This window comes from Delphinus delphis, chromosome 5 (genome assembly GCF_949987515.2).
Source record: "Delphinus delphis chromosome 5, mDelDel1.2, whole genome shotgun sequence".
Classification (NCBI taxonomy): domain Eukaryota; kingdom Metazoa; phylum Chordata; class Mammalia; order Artiodactyla; family Delphinidae; genus Delphinus; species Delphinus delphis.
The window spans coordinates 48,474,784-48,496,932 of NC_082687.1; the positions used below are offsets into that span (position 1 = coordinate 48,474,784).

Sequence of the window (22,149 nt, forward strand, 5' to 3'; positions counted from 1 at the left end):
AGGAAATTTTGTTTCGGAATAAAGAAAACTAAAGACATATGACAACTAAATGCAATATGTAATCCTAGATTTGGATCCTAGAATAGTTGTATCTTTCTCTGTCTCTGTCCACCAATCCATTTATCATTCATCTATGTATCCATCCATGTATCCATCTATTTATCCAACTATTCATCTATGTAAAGAATATCATTGGGACAATTGTCATAAACTGGATAAAGTTTGCAGATTAAATTGTATCACTCTTAATTTCCTAGTTTTGATCATCGTAACGCATTAGAGGAGAATTTTCTTGTTCTTAGGAAATACTGGGAAATCTGAGTGAAGTGTATTCTAGAATTCTTTATACTCTTCTTACAGCTTTTCTGTAAGTTTAAAGTTATTTCATATATAAAATAGATAACCAACAAGGACCTACTGTGTAGCACAGGGAACTATATTCAGTATTTTGTAATAACCTATATGGGAAAAGAATCTGAAAAAGAATACACACACACACACGCACACACACACACACACCCACTCATATATATATGTAAAACCAAATCACTTTGCTGTACACCTGAAACTAACACAACATTTAAAGCAACTATACTTCAATTAAAAAATAAATGAATTAATTTAAAAAAAATCCTGCACGGGTTCCACGAGCTGCAGCATTTGATTAATGTGTGAACATATTTCTAAAAAGAAACTTGAATGAAATTTTCAAGACTGTGAAAAAGTTTTCAAGAATGGAAAAAGAAATTTAAAAAACAACAAAACAAGTGGTAGTTTCTTAAAATTTGTGCCTAAATAAACCATATAAATAAATTTTTCATACTCTGTTCCATTAAAAAAGTTATTTCAAAATAAAAATATTATAAAAATTAGGGTTATAAATGCAAATAATCAGATTGAGAGATATGTACTGTGATGGACTGAATGTTTGTGTTCTCCCCCCAAAACTCATATGCTGAAACCTAATCCCCAATGTAATGGTATTTGGAGGTGGGGCCTTTGAGAGGTGATTAGGTCATGAGGGTGGAGCCTTCATGAATGGGATTACAGGCGTACCTTGGAGATATGTGAGTTCTGTTCAAGAAACTCCCAATAAAGTGAATATCTCAACAAAGCAATTCACACACTATTTTTGGTTTCCTAGTGCATATAAAAAGTATGTTCACACTGTACTGTAGTCTATTAAGTGTACAACAGCATTATGTCTAAAAAAACAATGTACATACCTTATATTAAAAACACTTTATTGCTAAAAATGCTAATCTGAGCCTTCAGTGAGTCCTAATCTTTTTGCTGGTGGAGGGTCTTGCCTCGATGCTGATGGCTGCTCACTGATGAGGGTGGTGGTTGCTGAAGGTTGGGGTGGCCATGACAGCTTCATAAAATAACAATGAAGTCTGCATCATGAATTGACTCTTCCTTTAACAAACAATTTCTCTGTAGCATACAATGCTAGTTGACAGCATTTACCCACAGTAGAACTTCTTTTCAAAATAGAAGTCAGTCTTTTCAAACCCTGTAGCTGCTTTATCAACTGAGTTTACATAATATTCTAAATGCTTAGTTGTCATTTCAACAATTTTCAGTGCATCTTCAGCAGGAGTAGATTCCATCTCAAGAAGCCATTTTCTTTGTTCATTCATAAGAAGCAACTCCTCATTCATTAAAATTTTATCATGCAATTGCAGCGATTTAGTCACGTCTTCAGGCTTTGCTTCTTATTCTAGTTCTCTTGCTATTTCCACCACACCTCCACTGAAGTCTTGAGCTCTTCGAAGTCATCCATGAGGGTTGGAATCAACTTCTAAACTTCTGTTAATGTTGATAGTTTGATCTCTTCCCATGAATTGTGAAAATTCTTAATGGCATCTAGAATGGTGAATTTTTTCCAGAAGGTTTTCAATTGACTTTGCACAAATCCACCAGAGGAATCACTGTCTATGACAGCTATAGCCTTATGAAATATATTTCTTATAGAATAAGACTTGAAAGTTGAAATAACTCCTTGATCCACGGGCTGCAGAATGTATGTTGTGTTAGCAGGCATGAAAAACAACCTTAATCATAATCATACATGTCCATCAGAGCTCTCAGGTGACTGGGTGCATTGCTGATGAGCATTAATATTTTGAAAAGAATCTTGTTTCCTGAACAGTGTGTCTCAACAGTGGGCTTAAAATATTCAGTAAACCATGTTGGTAAATGGATGTGTTGTCATCCAGGCTTTCTTGTTCCATTTATAGAGCATAGGCAGAGTAGATTTAGCATAATTCTTAAGGGCCCTAGGATTTTCAGAATGGTACATGAGCATTGGCTTCAAGTTAGAGTCACCAGCTGATTAGCCCTGAGAGTCAAAAGAGTCAGCCTGTCCTTTGAAACTTTGAAGCCAGGCATTGACTTCTCTCTAGCTGTAAAGGTCTTAGATGGCATCTTCTTCCAATAGAAGGCTGTCACATCTACTTTGAAAAATCTGTTGTTTAGTGTAACCACCTTCGTTAATTATCTTAGATGGATCTTCTGGATAAGTTGCTGCAGCTTCTACATCAGCACTTGCTGCTTTACTTTGCAATTTTATCCTATGGAGATGACTTCTTTCGTTAGACTTCACGAACAAACCTCTGCTAGCTTCAGACCTTTCCTCTGTAGCTTCTTCACCTCTCTAGCTTTCACAGAAGTGAGGAGAGTTAGAGCCTTGCTCTGTATAAGCTTTGGCTTAAGGGAATGTTGTAGCAGGTTTGATCATCTATCCAGACCACTAAAACTTTCTCCATATCAGCAACAAAGCTGTTTCGCTTTCTTATCATTTGTGTGTTCACTGGAGGAGCACTTTTCATTTCCTTCAAGAACTTTTTCTTTATGTTCACAATTGGGCTAAGTGTTTGGCACAAGAGGCCCAGCTTTCAAGCTACCTGGGCTTTCAACATGCCCTCTTCACTAAGCTAAATCATGCCTAGTTTATGATTTAAAGTAAGAGATGTGAGACTCTTCACTTGACGGCTTAGAGGTCATTGCAGGATTATTAAGTGACATAATTTCAAAGTTGTTGTGTCTCAGGGAATAGGGAGGCCCAGCTCTCCATGCTGAAAATTTTTTGAGACCTAGGAGTGTTTGTTTGGGTTAGTTTCAAAGTGCAGGGGGACATACTGGATTTTGTGTGATTTCCAGTGACATAGTGCAAAGATGAGGTCCCACACACCTTTAGTGTTGCAATAATATAAAAAACCTCAGGAGCACTCCAGCCAACACAATTCCTCAGAGACAGCCAAGCACACCAGTGTCTGGGGCTGCAGGACGCTGGAAAGAAAGGATCCAGGGTAAACATGACTTCCAAGCTGACCATAGCTCTATTGCTTTCTTGGCAGTTCCATGCTTTCTGTAGCACCGTGTGAAGGTAGGCACATTCTTCTGATCACCAGAGCTTTCTTTTGTATAACTATGATCGTCAGAAGGCAAGGGGCTTTAAATCTGATCAAAATTGCTTTAAGAACAAACATTTATTTTTATTCAAACAAACAAAAAAAATTCATTTAACGTTGACAGGGCTGCAAAATGACTTCCATGGACCCTAGACAATTTTACCTTTGTGGGGTTCTCCCATCATAATATCAATATTAAAAATTGCTTTTGACGTAACTTTAAATACTTCACCTTTTTTTCTGCTTCAGGGAAAATTTAGTAGATTTTTGTGGGTCCAAAAAATTTCACCTTTTTCTGTTGTGAGAAAAAAATAACACTTTTTTTGACTCTAAATCTTTGTTTCTTTTTTGATTTTAAAAGAAATCAAAATATTTTCAAAGGACCCTAAAATTATTGTGGGCCCTAGGCACTGTGTCTACTATGCTTAATGTACAAGTCAGCTCTGATTGAATTAGATTTTGAAATATTTAGGCTGTATCTCTATTCTTCTAAGGAAGGTGTAATATTTGAATTGATATAAGCATTTGGTTGCTAAAAATATATGTCTGAATATTAGTTGAATTTTATAGACCTATGTATCACTATATATACCTAAATCCATTTATAATTTATATTATATTCCACTGGGAGCCACAGTTGATAAATATTGTCCATTAACATCAAACCAGGTAACCCATATATTTTTACTTAGCATTCTGTTAACAAAGGTTCAGACAACTATCATTTCCTATCTGTTTTGAAGACCCCATGATGGATCCTAGACCCTTCTGAGATCCTGTTCTATAACAAATAATATCTAGTTTTTAACATGTGGTTTCTGCACTTGAATTTTTTCTTTTATTAGCATTAAAGAATTTTTCTTAAACATAACACATCTCTGTGAAATAGTATATGCTTCTATTAATTCTTTCTAAAGGTGATTTCTTTGTTGATGAGATCATAGCTGACCTCCTGTAAATACCATTATGGTGTCACAGAGGATTCTGCAAAATCAAGTAGAAGAAAAATTGTCATATGGAGGTTCAACATTAATTTTGAAAACTACAAATATTAATCTTCACATAGAAAGTTATTCAAAGTAGTCAGTGAAAATCGTTTTTTAAAAAAGGAAATGGATGTCAAGGCCTGGCCAAAAAGTAATCTTTTATTTGTAGCAATCTGTTTCTTAAAATTAAGACTTTTTCTGTGGACCTCGAAATCATCATATTAGAGTTTAAAGAGTGTGTAGCAGAGTTATGACTTTTAATGAAACCGGTACCTGTTTCCTTATTGTTTTCACTGCTTCCATTGTGTCAAGTATGAGTGCAGTATTTCAGTGCCAGTGGGTGATGACACATTCCACTCCTTTCTATCCAAAATGTATCAAAGAATGAAGAATGATTCAGAATAGATCACACTATAAAAGTTGAGAAATCATGCATTTAAAAGTGCTGAGTTATTTTGCATCTGCAAATGTAGAATATCTAGGTGCTGGGTGTTCAGTGGTAAACAAAAATGAGAAATATCTCTGTCCTGATGACACTTAATGTGGTACTGATGTCTGTTTAGTTTTGGCTCCAGTGTTGCCTTACTTCTGAATCCTAGAGCAGTAGTTTCATTTATTTGATATAAGCAGATTCCAAAACACAGCCTGGGGAGCAGGTTAACCTCCATCCTGTAGAGTTAAAGTAATTGGAGAAGCAGGACAAAATTTCTGAAATAATTATTAAGTTTGAATTGGGAATTAGTGTGATCAAAGCAACTCTAGGTGCATGCTGGCTAACCCTAGCGATCTGACTCCGGGTAATCCGGGAATTCCTTTCCCTGTGACTGCTGGGTCCAATGGCCTTTGGCAATGTAAGTGAAGTGCTGCCGTGGCTTCCAGAAAATTGTGAAGAAATCCTGTTGGCACCATTTCAGTTCACTGCTGAACTCAAAGGACCGTGATTTCAATAACAAAGGAATATCTAAACCAGGTAAATAATTCATCCTCCAAATCTTTTTTTTTTAAGCTCATTCACAAAGACCTGTATCTCTGCCTAAACCTTCAGCAAAAGTGGGTGCAGACAGTTATACAGATAGTTTTGAGGAGGTGAGCTGATTTTTCTGAATTAAAATTCTTTATCATGCAACTAATAAGGAAAATTCAGAAAACTCAGCTCCTCAATTACCTGATGGAATCTTACTAACTCCACCCCCCCTTTTTTTGCTGCTGCTTAAAAGTTTTCTTTCATGTATTTGCCTCTTCAATAATAGGAAAAAAATAGCAGCAATAGCAATTTTGCTTTTTTAATAACTGAAAATGTAGAGCAAATCAGTAAACCTAAAACTATTTATTTCTCAAAATAAAGAAAAAAGCACAACAAAAAATTCCTTTACCCTTTTTAAAAAATTAATTAACTTATTTATATATTTTTGGCTGTGTTGGGTCTTCGTTGCTGCGCGTGGACTTTCTCTAGTTACAGGGAGTGGAGGCTACTCTTTGTTGCGGTGCACGGGCTTCTCATTGCGGTGGCTTCTCTGTTGCGGAGCACAGGCTCTAGGCGCGCGGGCTTCAGTAGTTGTGGCACGCGGACTCAGTAGTTGTGGCGCACAGGCTTAGTTGCCCTGAGGCATGTGGGATCTTCCCAGACCAGGGCTCGAACTCGTGTCCCCTCCATTGGCAGGAGGATTCTTAACCACTGCGCCACCAGGCAAGTCTAAGTTCCTTTACTCTTAATTCATTGTTTGCTGTTGATAGCTTTGAGGAATGAGAAAAAAATGATTAAAAAAATAAGGATAATTCTTCCATGGTTTCCAAAAATTTCTCAGTGAATATGCTCATGAAATTCAAGTAAATAAAATCAGAGCTCTAGCTAATTCTGTTCAATCCCCACCCATATCACCCTATCCTCACTACTTCAGTACTCACTGAATTTAGTCCTTCAGGGCTTTCTCTGGCCACTGGAGTCCGCTATAACAGCAGAACCAAAGGCTGGAAATATTGGGAAATTAATGCCCCTGGAAGCAGCCTTTAACTAATGACTCACTAGAGTAGTGTGTAAATAGCCCAGCTCCCTCACTCCTCAGGTGGGATAACTCTGAAACATGCTGTACGTGGTTTCCAGTGAAGTTCCAATTAACCCATAGCAGTAACTGACACTTTATTGGTTGCCTTCTCTTTTCTTTGCTATTATCCCCCTCACCCACCGCTCTTGTTTACTGGGATCACTTCCAAAATAAACTTGATTGATTTTTGATACTTGAATCCATACCTGAGTGACAGCTTTTAGGGATAACCAGACTGAGACAGTAGCTTTCAATGCTCTGCAGGGCTGGAAACCAACCACTGTGTTTAGTTTCTTCTGAATTTCTAAAGTGGGATAAAAATATGCCACTTTGTATCACACAAGAGAATTGTGAGGACGTGTAAAAATTCTTTAAGTTTTTAAATAGTCATATAAAATATTATTTTCAAATGTAACTTAGTTCAAATATAATATAACATATGTACTTAGATTGTAGGGTTAACCAAAGGTAATATAGACAATTATAAAGAAAAAATATTAGTAGGATAATATAATGGCCTAGAAGAACATTTATATTTCTTTTAGATTCTTAATGATGTTCCATTAGAGAGTTTTTGACGCTGCTGCTCTCATCTTTTCTCTGCTGGTACCCTGCTTATCCTGCTTTCATTTTTACTCAGTTATAGCTTGAACCATGAGACTCTTGTTTTATAGTTTCATTATATTGAAACACAAAATAGCAAGGATTCACTTGACATTGTGTTCAGTGTCATTGTTTATTGGTCAAAATTATTTATTCTCTACCATAGGTTGTCATTATTTTATTCAGATAAATGTCATTTGTCAACATCAAGTTTTATTTTTTTATTACCATTTTTTTTTTTTTTTTTTTTTTTTTTTTTTTTTTTTTTTTTTGCGGTACGCGGGTCTCTCACTGCTGTGGCCTCTCCCGTTGCGGAGCACAGGCTCCGGACTCGCAGGCTCAGCGGCCATGGCTCATGGGCCCAGTCGCTCCGTGTCATGTGGGATCCTCCCGGACCGGGGCAGGAACCCGTGTCCCCTGCATCGGCAGGCGGACTCTCAACCATTGCGCCACCAGGGAAGCCCCAAGTATTCTTATATATCTACAGACATACAGATATATAGAACTACATGTATATCAAGGCATATTAGAGTTGATGGGAGTAGTTTGGTGCAACAGTTAGGAGAAAGACTGGAAACTGTGAATAAAGGTAAAGCAGATTGAAAAGTATATCTGTTAAGACTTAGTACAGTCAGAGATACTTTGAGTACATCTGAAATGTGTCTCCAACAGGTTAATTTAAAACACTATGAAAATTTCATTTTTCCACAATGAGTTTTCAGCTTATTCAGTTAATAACGATAACAAAGCAAGAAGAAAAAGACAATCTACTACAAAATGTGGGAGAACAAATATTGGCAATTCACAGGGAAGTAAAACTTAATGTAAGCCAATATGCATGTGAGAAGATGTTAAAGCTCATTGCCCATCATGGAAATGCAAATTAAACCACAATGAAGTACTAAAAAATAATATATCGAATAACTCAGAGCATTAGTATATGGAGAAATGGGAACTCATACATTGCCCAAAGGGGAGTGTAACGTTATATAACCACTTTGGAGATGATGAAGTAGCTTTCTAAATTACTTTCTATCTGCAACAGAGCATCTGGATATATAGACAGGCTATAGCTGATGGAGAGTGAGGTGTACTGGGTTTCAGGGGAACTGTCCAAGGCGGTAAGAAGGGGGTCATCGGAACTAATCTGTAAGTAAGTGCCTATGAATACCTACTTTCAAAGCACTTTTAAAAAGATTGTATTATCCTGAGGCTAGAAGCTAGAACTTGCAATTGGGAGTGTGATAATGTCCCTGGTAGAAGTTTTGAGGTCTCCAAAACAAGGTATACTTTGGAGAAGATAAAATTCCTTGAATAAATTGTAGGATTAAAGAAAGAGATAGACTTGGTTACTCTGGTCATATAGATCTAAAATTTATAGTAGGAAGAAGGGGCATTGACAAGACTATTTTTATTCTCTTTAAAGTCCAGGTATATTAGTGCCACAGCATGCCAATTAAAACTAATTACGTCATAGAATATAGAGATGGGGAAAAAAACAAAGCATACTCCTTTTCTCTCCTGGGCATCATTATAGAAAACCCCATGAGTTGGATCTAAATAGCTTTTATTTAAGAGAAGCTCAAGTAATTGGGAAATAGAAGGATAAACTAGAGGGGAAGAGTTGTGCTAGGGTTGAGGTATATTCTCTAGATGGAAAGAATACTGGATATATATATATATGGGAAGCAAGAAACGGTAACATTGAGTAACTGAAGGCTATTAAACAATCTTGGAGAATCATTTTTGGTAGAGACCAATGGTCTAAGAACATCTATTAATGAACAGTTGACCAATATAATTATTACGGTATCTCATCATGAGAATACCTTTCAAGTTGTCATAGTGCAAAAGAATCCTGGGAAAAAATGTGGCTGACTGTGGGTGTCCATACTTCTATTGGTCAGCTAAGGCTGGCTGACAAATACTTAGTTTCCATATCCTGTTATGAACTGTTCAGCTTGTTGTGAAGCCAGGGTTTCACAGTTAGATTGCAAGACGATGATACCAGGTACCAAAAGCTGTTAAAAATAAGAAAGAAACCACTTTTTCCCTTTCAAAAAGATTTTTATGAATTTTAATAGATGCTTCTGGGCTTATCTGAGAAGTCCCAGTAGGATTCAGTACCTAAAGAGAAGATGGTCTGTGTTGAAACTCACCGGGAAGAGCTAGCTTAACTCTGGCATTGGGTGGTAGCAGAGGCAGCTGATGCCTTCCTTTTCAGATGCAGCACCAGAAACAAACACTTTCATGAAAGCAATCACTTTTTAGGAGTCCAGGGGTCAATGATGCAATCTGTGGCATCCCTGTCCAATAAGGAAGAGCTGTATTTTCTTTGTCAGCCTCATTCTGTTGTGGAATTCAGGTGAGTTTTTTTTCCAGCTATGGGTCCTCTGGACCAGACTTTCTGGCATCTGAGGAAATTCTCTGAGCTAATCAATCTCTCTCTCTCTCTTTCTCCAGCTTTGATGAGGCATACTTTTCCTACAAAAACTGCACATATTTAAAACATATAATTTGATGATCTTTGATATACATGTATGTCTATGAAACCAGATTGTTGCATTACCAGAAACCATTCATCTTGGTAATAAATATATCCATTAACCCTCAAAAGTTTCATCACCCTCCTGCCACTTGTAATCTCTCCCTCCAATCCTACCTCTCAAGTCCCTGGGAAAACACTGGTCTGTTCAGAGACTCCCAGGAAGAGTAGTCCTAGGGATTAAGGTGAAGCTGCAAGCCTTTATCTGTTCTAGCTCAAAAGTCATGTCATATCACTTGTACCACATCCTATGTGTTAAGCAAGTCACTAACATCAACTCCGTTTCAGAGGAGGGCAATTAGATTCTACCTTTCAATGGAAGGAGTAGCAAAAAATTCTCAGCCATCTTTAAATTATCACAATAGGATTGAAAACCACTGTGAATAACCTAGCCTTCTCATTTTATAGATAGAGATACCGAAGCATGGAGTTTTGATGTGACATCAATTTTGAGTAAACACAATTAACTCTAAAACTCGAATTTTGAGTGAACACAATTAACTCTAAAACCCCAAATGTGATTCTCAGGACTGAAAACTTTATGTAAAAACTTTGTTAGATATCTGCCACATTGCTTTTGGCCTCTCAATAAAAAATACCTTTAGCTGTCTGCTTACAACTTCTCAGGAGAAAGCCTTCCAATTCCTATCTACTTCTCATGTGGGCTAGAAAAAAGAATGTGAATGAAAAACATTCACAGACCACATTTTAAAAAAATGAGGTGTGATCATTGCAAATACTCTGCATTCGGTGGTTTCTGCCATCTTTCAATCTCACAATTTCATATTGCAAAACTGTTCAGGGTATTACCAAGAAAGAAGAGCTGCACTTCAAAACATCCGAAAAAGATTTAGATCAGTAGAGAAAGTGTGATCACAGACTGACTTTTCAGGAAGCAGATTCTGATGAAAAAGTTTTGGAGATCTATTGAACAGCAAAACACATACAGTTAACACTACTGTAAGGTACACTTAAACATGGTTAAGGTAGTAAATTTGATGTCATGTGCTTTTTATCACAATTAAAAAAAAACAGGAGGCAAATTCTGAGATGATTTTGGAGTTCAAGACATTTATTAAAGATCAAAACCTAAGAAAAGAAGTGTGAGGAAGTGGAATTGGGCAGAGGAGAATAGTCGAATTGCTTTGCAAACCTTACATAGACTTAGATAACTCAGCCGGGCAAGCCCCAGAGCAAATATTGTCATCCCACCTAGAACTGAAATGACCCACCTTTGCACTCTCAGTGAGCTACTGGATGCAGGCTGCTCCAGGAAGGCCACGACCTTGGTCAAAGCAGCTCCCTGCAACAGAAACAGCAAGTTCTTTTATGAAGGGGCATCTGAGCAGTGGAATTCCATGTCTACTGCCATCGCTGGAGATAGGAAGTTCAGACAACATAGGGGGAAATTAATAATTCTACTTTTGAAGATGTTGTCTGCAATTCCTGAAGAAAAAATATAGGACACATGATTCAATGACAATTCCAGTACACTGAAAATAGAATTCAAGAGTATTTAGTACTAATTTTAACTAGAAAATATGTGCTCCTTTGTTTCACACACACACACAGACACACACACACATAGACACACAAATCATCTTTTAGCATGACAGGAAGGGCAAAAATAGGATCATAGGGGTATAAGTATAGGACATGTAATTATTTATGCTATTTAATTTCTATTCTGTTGAGTTTATTCATAATATTATCAGTTCTTTGGTTTTCTTCCAGGATTTTTGCATTTTTCTGTTATTTTGTGCATTTATAAATACAGAGCCTGTAATCCAAAATATGCTAATTAAATGCAATTTGAAGCTTTAAAACGTTCCTAAAGGGTACTATGTTGATTTACCTCTTAATATTTTTATGTCATTTTTGCACTTTCATACAGTACAACTTTTTTTCCCACATCTTCAGCCAGAGCATTTTGAGGCTTCCTAAGATCTCTCTTGCTCTCCGCAAGAACTTACGCAAATTATTTATTCTCTCTAAACCTCAGTTGCATCAACTGTAAGATGGAGATACGATGGCGCTTACTTCATACGATTGTTGTGAGCATAAAATGATATAATATATGTAGATGGCTTATGGCAGTGGCTGGCACATAGAAACAAGTCAATATGTGTAACTGACTATAGCATAACACTGGTAATCATCCTTTCATTAGTAAAAATCAGGCATTACCATGCGAAACCCTTTTGCAAAATATATTTGTTGAAAGGTAACAATTTAGTAATAGAAACCAAAATTCCGATCCCAGGGTTCGGTCTCCGGGACTTTTCTAAATCTGTCACAAGGTGGCCCCAAATCCATATCCTTCATGGCTCTGCATTCATGGAACATGAATCAAACAGCAAGAAAATATTGCAACAAAAATCCGTGGTAATAATAGTCCAAAGTGTAGGTGGCCCACCTAATAATCAATTGTCCATTGTCTGGAAGAAGATAGAAAAGCAAGCCTTATATGTTTGAAATGAGCAAGAAGGTTGTTAAATGTGTCTAGATGATTTTTTTCAAGGTTAGTCTCAATAAAAGTGGTTAATATATCATCCTTGACATTGAACACTTCAAGTAGTATATGGCCTAGTATGCTTGGTTGAGAAAAATCTCTAATCTTTACCTTTTTCCTCTTTTATAAATTGGTTAGTTAGCAATTATTTTTTTTTATCTGAACACTTGTAAAGCAGTTTCAGAACCATTTCCTCTTTATTTTCTTCTACCTGAAACAGAGAGAAAACTGTAAATCATATAAGATCCTGTCAGGAAAGCCTCAGATTAAATGTTTTATAAGATCATGACTAATTCATTACTTCTTCCTCTTATTTCCAAATCCTTGAAGTCTCAAAACCTTCCTTCCAGGCAGTGAAAAATGCTTTCCAGGCTAGGTAATGTAATTCTAGAAGAAATGCTTGGCAATTGATTGCAACTGGTAGATAATACTTGAATAAATGGTAAAAGTATTAATACCATGGGACTGAGCATTTAAGAACTGCCATATTGTAGTATAGTGGTTACGAGTCTTAGCATAAGAGTCAGAAGTTTGGTATTCCAGTTTAACTTAATAGTGGAGTAGCTTGGATAAGTCACTTCAAGATTATCAAACTTTTTTCATGGAGGTTTTTGTGAGAATTGAATGTGTGTGTAAATTGCTGAATATTCGGCTTGGAGCACAGTAAGGACATAATAGTACCTTTTATTACCATCACTGCTTTCGCTCATGATACCATCGGATAAAGGAAAGAATTAATTTAATCTTCAATGGAAAGATCCAAACACATCCCTGCTGACATTTTCTAGCTGATTCTGAACTGAGCTTCAAAACCCAGCTCTAACTGACACACCATCTTCCATGTTGGTTGGTTTGTTTTTGCAGAGCAAGAGGGGGTCAGCACTAGGGGCAGCCCAGCATTGCTTGGAAGACTGCAGCCTGGAATTTAGTAAGGTCTTCTGAGTATACACTTTAGCCAAAAATACAGAAAATTATATTTTTTGAGTGAGCTCATAGACTTTTCAAAGTAACTGAGAGAGACTTGACTTGATGTGCACACTCTACTACATATTTGATTTTTATCTCAGGAAAAGAAGCAGAAATAAGATAAAATTGTTGAACTTAGTAATCTACAGACGTCTTTCCTGCATCTGTCTTTGTAAGTAAGGAGATAATTTAGACAGTCTAATTATAGTGTAGATAAATTACAATTCGTAATCAAACGTGACTCACTGTATGCCCAGAATTTCCAACTAAATGTTTTATGTGAATTGTTAAAATTCTATTTTTACTTGCCTTATGGCAAGGGCTTGCAGGTAGCCATCAATACCAAGACCTTAGACAGCATTTGTAACACCAGATGGAGGACACACGTTTGATATTCTTCCTACACTTTAGAGAAAGCTGTTCAGCGCTTGTTTCCCAAGATAAATGTGTTAAGACATGGCCACTTTCATCAAGAATGTACTTGTAATAGATAATTAATAAGATCCTGCTGTATAGCACAGGGAACTCTACTTCACTGTGCAGTAGAAACTAACACAACATTGTAAAACAACTATACCCCAATTAAAAAAAAAAGAAAACAATGCAAATTCATTCTTCATTGTGCATTGTATTAAATTAAAAGCAAATCAAGAAAAAAACCTGTACTCCTAAAACATTTCAAGATGGATTCAAATGCAATATTCATACATAATCTTTTGAAACTTACCAAAAATTAAATTACACTTTTGAAGACCAATTTAAAAATTGGAACAAAGATTAGCATAACTAGCTATATAAAGTATACACACACATCAGGCACTCTGTTGCATATTTCATCCAATTTTAACAACAATTTTATAAGTATTATCCCCATTTGTTCTGAACCATCAATTTCTTCTGTGCATTTCTTAATGTATTGCATGATAATTACAAAAGATTAATATTTGGGGATATGTATCCTAATGTTTTTAATATACTGGTAATTAAGGATGGGAAGAGGGATATGCTTAAACACTCGTGTGTGTGCGTGCGTCGTAATATATAGAGTTTTATTTTTACAGCTCTTTTTAATTAACCTCTTTCTCTCTTTTTGCAGGTGGGGACCAAACTCGACGGGGAAAACTGGGATGAGTTGATAGGGAGGAGTTTTGTTGCCTTCGTACTAACCTGGACATATTGTAAGTTCACTAGGCAAAATTACCAAGGCATGATTGTTAAACAATTTTTCTTTTTGTCACCTTCCTACCTTCATTCCCAAGCCTTTTTGCTTCCTCCTTCTCCTTGCATCTTGGCACCTAGAACTTTGTCAGAGCTCTCCGGCAAACCAGAGCCTGCTCTCCAGAGCCTCTGCCTCTCCTTCCAAATAAAGATAACCCCTGCCACCACCCTTCCCCATTTCCACCCCCGCCTCAGTGTTGCAGATAAAATAAGTCACTGATGTGGTTATAGTGCTTGATCCTAAGATAACTGAACGGGCCATAGCCTTTATCAACGAGCTTTAAAGAATCTGCAGAACTAAAAGCCATCTCTAATAGAAAAATACATGGGGGTTAATTTTCATTGCAGACTACCTCTTTTTTTTTTTAATTTTTGGCTGCGGTGGGTCTTCATTGCTGCGCGCGGGTTTTCTCTAGTTGCGGCGAGCAGGGGGTGGGGGCTACTCTTAATTGTGGTGCGCCAGCTTCTCGTTACGGTGGTTGCGGAGCACGGGCGCTAGCATGAGCTTCAGTAGTTGTAGCACGTGGTCTCAGTAGTTGTGGCACACAGGCTTAGCTGCTCCACGGCGTGTGAGATCTTCCCCGACCAGGGCTCGAACCCGTGTCCCCTGCATTGGCAGGTGGATTCTTAACCACTACACCACCAGGGAACTCCCTGCAGACTACCTCTTAAGAACAACTTAACAATGCACAAACAGAAGCCGTCTCCCACCCCACACGCACACTCCCTTGCTGAGAGTAAAATGACAGGAAAGGAACTTTTCCAACACGTACAATCCTTTGCTTCCACACGTCTACTCTCTTGCCCACTCTATATTTTCATACGCAGAGCTTTAGTGCTGGAGAGGTTTATATGTATGTTCTAACAGTGCACTCTTTTTTTTTTTTATTGTTAAGAAGATGTTGGGGGTAGGAGTTTATTAATTAATTAATTTTTGCCGTGTTGGGTCTTCATTTCTGTGCGAGGGCTTTCTCTAGTGTGGCAAGCGGGGGCCACTTTTCATCGCGGTTGGTGGGCCTCTCACTATCGCGGCCTCTGTTGTTGCAGAGCACAGGCTCCAGACGCGCAGGCTCAGTAGTTGTGGCTCACGGGCCTGGTTGCTCCGCGGCATGTGGGATCCTCCCAGACCAGGGCTCGAACCCGTGTCCCCTGCATTAGCAGACAGATTCTCAACCACTGCGCCACCAGGGAAGCCCTAACAGTGCACTCTTGAATACCATGCTTCACTTCCTAGAAATGTCCTGTAGATTGATGCATTGTTTTATCCAAAGGAATGCATCCTTGCTGTTAGAAAGCAATCTGGTGTTGATTTGGTCAGGATGAGGTTCAGAAAGCCGTGTAAAGAGCTAACATGCTATTCAGTATTTTAAATGATTTTGTTTCTCTCAGTTATAAATAATTTAATCTCCCTGCATCAGAATTCAACTGTTAATAGAAGGATGAACGATCACTCTTACTTCTTTTGTAGCCAAAGTATATTTCCAACCACATCAAATTAAAACAACTAATAGAAACACTTTAGATTTTAAACACAGGAAAGTGCAGTGGAATTAGGGCCATTTCTAATTTAAGCTTCTAAGAGGCTCCTAGAACTACTATTAATTCTGTTTCTTTTAGTCTGAGATACAGGTAAGAGCTGGGTAGCTCCATTACAGATGGAAAAACGGCCCAGAGAGGGTAGGAGGTTTCTCAACATAATAAATAGAATCATAAAAAGGAATCAAGGCCCTCTGACTCAACAGTCCAGTGTTTTCTAAAGGCAGACCACACTTAGATGTTTAGATTCATTGCCAAATACATACAAACACAACTAACCACAGGGACTGTGAGATCAGGCCACTTGGGAAAAATACATCAGTACTGTAACCTCTTGAGCAAGTGTAAAACATAGCCCAGAAGTATGCTGGTGTCTCAGCTTTGTTCACTGTAACATAAAATCAGGGGAGGTGAGGGACAGAACATCGGGGGCTGCCCTATCACCATCCTGTGACCAAACTAGGATCAGTGTCTGGGGGTAACTGGCTATTTCCAAAAAGAGAAGACAACATAGGATCAAAGAAAGGCAAACCAAAGAACTTTAATGTGGATAACTGGGTAATGGAAAGCTAAATGTTTTTACAATCCATAGAACTCCCAGAAAGAGATGTATTTCTGTAGACAAAAGAATTTTTTTGCGTCTCTCTTTTTTTTTTTTTAAAAAAAGGATTGCCATAATTTTTGTTTTCCTAAAATCAGAATCTGAGACGAGGCCTTGGGTGCTGGTAGTTCATCTATGAAGGGATCCAGGACACCAGAATAAGGAAGTAGAGAAGTGGAACAGGGAATGGTGGAAAGCCAGTGTAAGTAAGTATGCCTCACTGAATTGCTGCTATGGGCAACAGGGAGGGTCTCCATTCCGCTGGAACTTCCAGGAAGTAGACAGAATGCCTCCTAGAATATTCTCCCTTAAAGGCGTGGAGTCTGGAGTATGTAACATCAGTTCTCCTCACCTAGTGGTTGAGGATAGCCCTCAGGGGCATTAACTCCTACCCCCTACTTGTAGCTCTTCTTGCGCACTAGTCAGGCACACTCCCACTACCTTGGGGAAAGCTGTGAAAGCAGAATGCAGAAAGATGCCTGCTCTTCAGGTGGGAAGCTACCAGTGCAAGGTGCAGCTGAGATTATTGTATAGAACTCTTCCCCACTGTTGTGACTGAAATCAGAAGAACTTTCAGGGGTATGTGATGTGGAGAACAATAAATGCATGTTGAAGGCTGCCTCTTGCACTACTCAGATGCAGTGGAGCTCCAAACTGAGTTCACTTGGTCAACTGAGTCTTACTGGAATAAGCTACACTCCCCATGACTGCCCCTGGTCCTAGGTAATTATCGATATTAGTCATCTCCTTCCTTCACATTCATTCTAGATTTTCATTATCCTTGGTCTGAAATTGAGCTGATTTCATTTGCTTACCTGGTGGAGGAAACTAGACCTTCATCCCTGAGGAGTTTGAGCTTTTGGTTGCCTTTGCCTTATCTGGCCAGTTTTTGAAGTTGCCCATTTCCCATTTTCCCATGGCACAGAGACACCACAAGTCCCCATAAGTGTCCTAACTCCTCATGATAATCAGGGTCAATTATTTCAATCAGGAAGGTAACCCCTCTATTTATCTGCTGGTCCACAAGCCCAAAGTGACCAGGCAGCAGTTGTAGTTTTAGATTCAGTGGAACACAATTTTTGTGCCTTGGTACCAACATGTTTCTCCTTGGAAGCAGAACCTTTGAGTTGTCAGAGTTTAGCATCATGAGTTCTGGAAGCACAAAACCTGCAAGTGGGTAGCTGAGCATGGTGGTTAGAGAGGTCGGTACTACTGCTACCCTTTGTTTCCCGATCTGCATATATATTCTAGCACCATTTATAATGGCCATTATTTGATCCTTTTCTGAACGTTCTGAGTTGCTTCTGTCCCACAATGTCTTTGCAGAAATGTCTATTTCCTGTTTTGGACCCCATATTATTAAACCATGATAATTCTTATACTAGAGCTTACACATTTATTTTTAAAAAAATCAAACTTCAATTATTGAGTTGTCTTTATTCCATATCCTTTGAAGGTTTTGCTGTCCTTCGTTATGATCTGCAAAATACTGCACAATGCCTATTATCTTGGAAAACAGTTGTGATTTTGCATCTCTTTCTCTAACACAAGCTCTCTGTGTTCTCTTTGGAGAAGGCGGCCTCTGCCCCAGGGAGAATTCTCAGCATTGTGTGACAATGTAAGGAATGCCAACAGTAAGTGTCAATTCCTATTTGGAGTACAAGCTGGAAGCACATCTTCATTTCACAGTGTCACATTCTTTCTGTGGGTTACCATTAAACACCCCCTCAAAGCATTACTTAGGGTTGTTACTATTTGATCTCTTTCATGTCTCAAAAAACGTGGGCTACACTAGCGCAGATTCTGTGCATTTATATTCTTCAGAAACTTATCACTTTACTGACAGCAGATAAAAACATGTAATTATTATTTGACAGTATTTCTTATCTTATAAAAACATGTATGGGACTGACTATTTATAAATTTATAGACAGCACATTTAAGCTTAGTTTAAAGCCACAATATGAAGAAGTTTTTGTATTTTATTACAAAGAACAAAGTGATTGATATTGTGGGAAAGCAATGGGAAGGGAGAAAGTAGAGACAGAATTGAAGGTATGTGCCCCTCGGCTCTCCACCTAAGAGGTTTTGTTCCTTCTGAGGGGCAGCTGGAATAATGGGGGAAAGAGGTTGTAAACAAGATCAGGAGAATGGGACTGAGATTGACTTGATCTCAAAGAAACGTCTGGCTATTTGAGCAGCTATTTTCATTTGTTATTCTCTGTTTTATCAGAACATTACTAGATTTTCACTTTGAACAAGCCAAAGCTCATTATCCTAATTCTCTCTGAACATTTTTTCTATTTTGCAAATTTCTACTGCCAGTAGCCAGGTTCAAAGCATTGAATATTGGAGTAGCTCTATAGGTCACCATGTTTGTCCAACAGAAAGAACTTCCATGTGATTGTATACCTTTCATCATCAAATTCAAAATAAGGGTTACCTCTGGAGGTGCAATCAGGGAGAGTCCACAGGGGCTTCAACTACAGTAGTAATTTTTTAGTTCCCAAAGGGGAACAACTATTTACTAGATTATTTTTACACTGTTCTTAATTTCCAAGCTATTTTACAATAGCAATTTTTAAGGTACTCAATTAAAAAAAAGGATTATATGCTTCTTCATGGGTATTTACCTGTCAATACTGAGAATGTCTTATTAGCGCTACATCCACCGATAAATGGTAATCAGTAAAATGATACAATAGTTCTTGCAGAGATTTCATGCAAGTTCTTTTGTTTATTTACTTAACAGGAAAGAATAACTACATGATCGAGAACAGGTGATGAATATTCTTCCAAAAGAAGCTTTTGCAGAATATATGACCTCTCTTTAAGCTTCTGCCTGGCTAAGACGCTACACCATATTTTTCTTCACAGAATAGATGTACACATCTTCCTTCCAGAGTATGTCATTAACCTACCTTTGGCTTACTCTCGGTATTTTACTTTTTTCTTCTCCTTATTTATTAGTAGTTGGATTTGTATTTTTAGATTGCCAGGAAACTGGTGTTTATATTCAATATGATATTGTCTTTATTAATATACTTATAAACTTAACAGTCAATTTGACTTGCCACCAGTCATGTCCTATAAATCATAATCCTTTGTTCAAATGTGTAGGACTGTCTAATTCCATTATCTCTGAGCGTTCACTTTAGAAAGTGAAACTGATGCTCTATAATGTGTACTATTCCTTCCTACCTACTTAGCTTCTTCTTTTGAAGTTCTCAGGAGGGTGATGCATTAATTTTGGAGCATTCTAACATACACTGTGTAACAGATATGTTATATAATATCACTACCAGCATCCTCAATCTTTCTATTATAGTGTTGAAATCAATATTTGACTAACATTTATTTAAAAGTTACGTAAGGCCCTTAAAACAGTTAAAGAGATAAAAACATTAACAGTTCCTGCAAACAGCAATCAAAATTGCTCTCTAAAAAAGGTTGCATGATTATTTCCAAGGACATGTTTATTAGTAACCATTAGCATAGGTAGTTGCATCTTTAAATAAGTGTCATCTTGTATTACTGGAGAGTAAAATGTAAAGGAAATTATGGGCTTTTCAAACTACTTCATGTCCCTGTTGGAATATAAAAACACATTCCTGAACAACCATAGCATTTCCATAAGCCAATAAAATGATGACTCAGAAGGCGAAATACTCTAGACCACAAACCACTTACATATGAATATTTTAAAATTATGTAAAAGTCCTATTTTAAAAGCATTCATATAATCAAGAAAATAAATGTATTGTGCAAAAGTCATTTAACCCCTGACTCTTCCCTGAAATGTCTGAAGGCAATTCATTGATTTCATGAAATACTGTGCTAAAGGAGATTTTTAGTTTTCCGACAGATTTATTATAATGACTTTAAACATTCTTTGGGGTTCACTTTCTTTGATGTCTTAATGCAGAAAAGAATTATATATAAGGACTTTTTGCTAGTATGCATTCTATGACATTGCTTGCAGTTCTCTGATGAGCAAATAGTGTATCTCACTTCAGCCATGTTAGTGGCCACTTAACAAGGCTCTGAAGATTGTGGCCTGGTCCCCAGTTATTTCTATGGTCTAATATCTGGTCCAAATTTTTATACATTTGATTCTGTTAATTACGTGGACAGAGGACTTGAGTGAAGAGCAACACCAGATGAAAAGAATGGACTATGTTGCGGTTGATTCGGTGGACTCAGCAGAAGGTGATGAAAACACTGAAATGGCAGCAGAGGTCCAAAAACAGCAATCTACAGCACTCCATGTAACTATCTCTATTGAGTTGTTACTCAATACAAACTGATGAATGATCTTGGTAATTACAATAAAACTGTGATCTTCAAGTGTGAAAATATGTATTGTGGATGACAAAGATACACTTAGTTCATTCTTTTGTAGCCACTGAAATCTTAAATAAAATTAATTTCTGCACTGAACACCGTACTGATTTTCATCCATGGAGGAAGATAGATTCACTTTAGAATATATATATTTTATGTTTTCTATAAACCAGGCAAAAACTGGGAATACAAAGATCTAGTTTTTGTCCTTGAAGAGTTCACAGTCTAGAGCGAGAGAAACACTTTATAAGACAAATACTAATAGAGTTGCATGGAGCTCCAAAGCATATTTCATACTTCAAACTACATTTTATACTTAGTAACCTCACTATCTAAAACAGAGAAAAGTTAATATTGTGTAAACTAATTTTGGGTAAAATAATATTATCCAACTCTAAAGGCTGTTGTGAGGATTGACTGTGTTATTGTAGGTAAAGTGCTCAAAATAGTACTCGGCACCTGTTAAATATTGGCAATTATTTGTACTTGTTGTCATTATGGAAACTCCACATTTCCTTTTGTTCTTCAGCTCCTGTACAGTAGTAGCTACCACTTAATGCATGCCTACTATATACCACATATCTTACCCCAAGTAATTTTTTTTTTTTGCTGTACACGGGCCTCTCACTGTTGTGAGCACAGGCTCTCACCGTTGCGGAGCACAGGCTCCGGACGCACAGGATCAGCGGCCATGGCTTACGGGCCTAGCCGCTCCGCGGCATGTGGGATCTTCCCGGACCGGGGCACGAACCTGTGTCCCCTGCATCAGCAGGCAGACTCTCAACCACTGCGCCACCAGGGAAGCCCCCCCAAGTAATATTTTGTTAATCCTTTCAATAACTCTCTGAAATAACTGCTATAGCTTCTCATTTATAAATGGAAAATTCAACATTCAGAAATTAAATAATTTTCCCAATTTCAGCTCTAGTAAGTCCAGAGCTAAAATTCAGTCTATAATTTTCTATTAAACCACACAGCCCCATGGATAGAGATCGTTAATGAAGAATTGGGATTAAATTGCTTAGTTCTCTGAGAGATTGGCTCTTTCAATCCACCCTTTGTTCCCTTTGGAGCAAAGACAGACACTGAGAGAACTATTATAACTTATAGGGAACTAGAAAAATATACAAAGTCAATCCAATGCATTTTTCTAACGTTTCCTCCCTTTTTACAGCTGGCCTGTAGAGAAGATGGAGTTTGTGGTCCTTGATGAGGGGAGAAAAAGTGTTTGAGCATTATACTTCCCACATTCAATGGTTTGTAGAAAAATCTATATTTCTAGGTCTATCATGTCATATTCATAAAGCATTATTAATAATCCCAAATCACTCCAAAGCAGTGAGCAATCAGGAGAGAACTGGACGAATATGATCCATGAGG

At 37.6% G+C, this 22,149-nt stretch overlaps 1 long non-coding RNA gene across 10 annotated transcripts; it reads left to right on the plus strand.

The window, feature by feature from the left end:
* Nucleotides 1-3,215: 3,215 nt before the first annotated feature.
* LOC132425908 (uncharacterized) lies at nucleotides 3,216-21,928 on the plus strand. Of its 10 annotated transcripts, none has more exons than XR_009519534.1 (5): nucleotides 3,216-5,372; nucleotides 14,167-14,248; nucleotides 16,524-18,059; nucleotides 19,178-19,329; nucleotides 20,560-21,928. It is a non-coding gene; the product is annotated as an uncharacterized lncRNA (long non-coding RNA). The 10 variants fall into 10 exon arrangements; XR_009519533.1 differs by having other exon boundaries at nucleotides 16,524-17,148; nucleotides 18,001-18,059; nucleotides 19,178-21,928; XR_009519531.1 differs by having other exon boundaries at nucleotides 3,216-3,391; nucleotides 5,282-5,372; nucleotides 19,178-21,928.
* The last annotated feature ends 221 nt before the right edge of the window (nucleotides 21,929-22,149 follow it).